Raw genomic sequence first — 3585 nt, forward strand, 5'->3', positions numbered from 1 at the left:
AAATTCTAGTCTGTATATGTTTTAATATTTTGGGTTTTTTTTTTCAATTTTTTTAATTTTTCAATTTCTTTTCTCTTTTTTAACTTTTTTCTATTTCAATTTTTTTTTCTCACAAAGTAGCATAACATCTGATTGTAGGACTTGCCTGAGTTGCCTGAAGTTATGATCATAACTCTAAACATCACTTGCACATCAATAAGAAAACAAACAGGAGGAGATGGGTTCTTTTTACAAGGAAAAGAAAAAAAAAAGAAAAGAAAAGTAGTAGAGTTCTAGAGAGGTCATTCTCCCTGCATTTCTCCCTCGACAAAGAGTTTAGCAGACTGCAATCTTATTTTCTTGGAGGAAGTGAGGGAATTGGTGTATGGGGATGCTGTCAGCAGCACCTGGTTTTTCCACTTTCAGCACTGATGGTGGACTGGGAGCCATCCGTCTTGGAGATGGTGGTGGTGTTCACAATGGAGCTGGCCCCCAGGGAGACTGGGAGGGTACAAACACCCCCACTCTGGATCACAGGGATCTCACTGGTCTTCATGGCCAGACCTCCATTGAGCATGGTGGTGTACTGGTTCCACAGCACAGGGTCCATGGTCCCCAAGGGGCCAGGATTTCCTTTGGCCTGTCGGCGTGGCCGAGCCACTAGCAAAGGTGTCATGCTTGGGGACATGGCCACGGGCCCAACAAACGCACCAGGGACTTCGACTGTGGCCTCGGTTGGCTGGGCTCGGATAAATGCTGATGGCAGGCTGCTAGACCTTCCATCTCGGCGCGCTGTTCTCGGGGCTGTCTGCTTTGCCACCAGCATCAGGAGCCCTGGACTTGATGCTCTCTGCCTGGCGACTGGCCGGGGGCGGCCTGGAAGGACGCAGTCTCCAGCACATCTGGGCTTGGGCTCTGGTACTCCTGGTCTCCCATCACCGAGCACCACGAGTCGTTGGTCAAGCCTCGCCCTCCACCGAACCGTTGTCCCTGCCGCTCTGCCGCTGCAGGACGGGAGGAGCAGGACCCACCTTCCCCGGGCGTCCAGGGCAGTGAACCCGAGAGCCGGCGATGCTGAGTGGGCGCCGGGAAGCGGGGCGGGGACCTGCCGGGAGCCGCCGGGGCGTCCGGGGGGCCCAGCTCGTCCACGCCGATGCTCTCGATGACGTCATCGCGACAGGTGGCACCCGCGCTGCTGTTTTCGGGGACCACCGCGAGGTCACAGGGGTTCTCAGGCCGAGGCGTGCTGGGAATCTGGCTGCCCACATGCCCCCGGGGGTGCTGCTGCCTCAGGACCACGTTCGCAAACTCCCGGCAGATGCGGCACGAGAGCTGGTCGGGTGAACCCCCAGGTGCCTCTTCAGGTTGCGCTTGGTGGAGAGAAGGCCGGACCACAGCGCTTGCACCAGAACGGGCTCTCCCCGTTGGGGGGGCGGGGGCGGTGATGCATCTTCGGGAGCTCTGGCAGCTCAAGACCCCGGTGGCAGATGAGACATTCCTTGGGGTCGGTGGTGGCCTTGTCAATGTTCTCCACCAGCTGCTGTAATTTCAGGGTCTCCGACCCTGGCTGGGGGGGCCCACTCCCATGGAAGCCACCAACCCTTGGGACAGTGTGGTTTGACCCCCACCCCCACCCCCACCCCAGACAATAGGGATCCATCCTCACTTTCCGGAGAAGGCAGGGGCTGCAGGTGGTTGGGCAGCGGCTGCCCATGGGGTCCTTGGGGTTCAGTCCCTGAAGAGAGATTCTAGCCCTAGACCGGGGGTCCCTGTTACAAGGACAGGTTTGCTGTCTAAAGGGAGACTCGATCCATCTACGGGGACGGGTACAGAGAGTGCATAGGGAATGCCATTGCCTGCTGCCATTTTGCCGTGGAACTGGGCAAAGAGCTGGGGGTTGGCCTTCGCCTGGGGATGTCGATGAAAGTGCACTTTGAGGTTGCCGTTGGTGGTGAACCGGTGGCCACAGACAGAGCACGCGAAGGGTCTCTCTCCGGTGTGGGAGCGGAGGAGGATCTGCAGGGAGCTATCGGTCCCCAAAACCTTGCTACAGTACTTAACACTTGTGCTCGCAGAGAACGGCCTAGTCTTTGGGTTTGGCCTCCAGCGGGGACACGTTCGGTGGCTTCCCCTTCTCTTTCTTGGACAGGTCTAACGCCACGGTGTTGAAGGTGTGCTCTGGAAGAGCACAGAGCCTGGGGCCTGAGGTAGCAAAGCCCCGGGAAGGCGCAACATGACCTGGGGGGCACCCTCGTCCGCTCGGCTTCAGGCCCACATGTTCACCTGCACGCGGATGTGCTCGGCGAGCTGGATCTGCGGCAGGTGCTGCTGCTGCAGGCACAGGATCTGCTCCAGGCCCCACGGACGCTGCTGGCGCCTCGGCGCTGCGCTGGTCCACCGGCACCTTGGTGCCCCGCAGTACTGGCCACTTTGCCTTTGGGTAAATAGCTCATGTCCTGGGACGTGGTCAGCAGGGCGATCTCGGCCTTCAGGTACACGACAAGCTCGGCACCCAGCTTCTCCTTCAGCTCCCCCGAGCCGCCGCCATCCTCCCTGAGCCCAGCCTCACTGCCTGGACTGTGCGGCGGGCAGCTGAGCGCGGCCCCGAGAAGTCTCCCGGAGGCACCGGCCCCTCCCTCGCTGTCGTTCATGATGAGCACAGGTGGATTTTTAGTGCAATTTTTGTGTTCTAAGAACTCTGCACCGCATTTCTCACAGATGTGAGTCTCCTCCTGACGAGTCCTCTGTGCAGTCATTCCATCCTGTTGGCTTCACTGCCGTCCCCCGGGGGGCTCATTGGAGCGCCCGGCCCCCCGCCGCCGGCACCGCTGCGGCCGCCCCTGCAAACCCCGGGGCCGGCTGCTGCGGTGGCTGCGCGCCCCGGTCCTCCTCCCAGTTGATGTGCTGGGGTTTCGCCTGCTTGCGCCTGGGCATGGGGCGCGCATCCGGCCTCCTGGAGAGCCTCGGCTATTTCAGTTTATCACATTCTCAATGTCTCAGTGTTTTGTTAATGAATATTTAATGAGCATTTCTACAAAAATTAATAAAATGTATGTATAGGTATATATACATATGTGTGTGTTCATAAATTATACTGATGTAGAGGATGTTTAGCATAAGATTTGTAAATTATGAAATACATAATATTCTTTATTATAAATTTCATATAGTTGATTCTCATAAGATTATTTCATTGATTTTCATTGAACTATTTTATCCATAGCCAACCTATAGTTGCAACTGACAAGTACAGTTCCAACATGAATGTTGGTTGATATTTTTATCTATGTTAACATGTAAGATGAAACAATGAAGATATATGTCTAGGGTTGCCAGGTTTGACAAAAATATAGGTCAGTTAAATTTGAATTTCAGATAAACAATAAATAAAATTTTAGTATAAGCATGTTCTGAATAATAGTTGAGATACACTTATGCCAAAAATATTTTTGCTTATTTAAATTTAAATTTAACTGGGGACCCTGGATGTCTCAGTCAGAAAAGCATGCAATTCTTAACCTTGGGGTTGTGAGTTTGAACCGAGGTTGGGCGTAATGATTACTAAAAATAAACAAATAAACAAATAAATTTAACTGGATATCCTGT

The 3585-nt window shown here is 54.1% G+C and overlaps 1 pseudogene; it reads right to left on the minus strand.

Moving 5' to 3' along the window:
• Positions 1-376: 376 nt before the first annotated feature.
• LOC100687995 lies at positions 377-2913 on the minus strand (annotated as a pseudogene).
• Positions 2914-3585: the final 672 nt, after the last annotated feature.

Source organism: Canis lupus, chromosome 4 (assembly GCF_011100685.1).
Source record: "Canis lupus familiaris isolate Mischka breed German Shepherd chromosome 4, alternate assembly UU_Cfam_GSD_1.0, whole genome shotgun sequence".
Classification (NCBI taxonomy): Eukaryota; Metazoa; Chordata; class Mammalia; order Carnivora; family Canidae; genus Canis; species Canis lupus.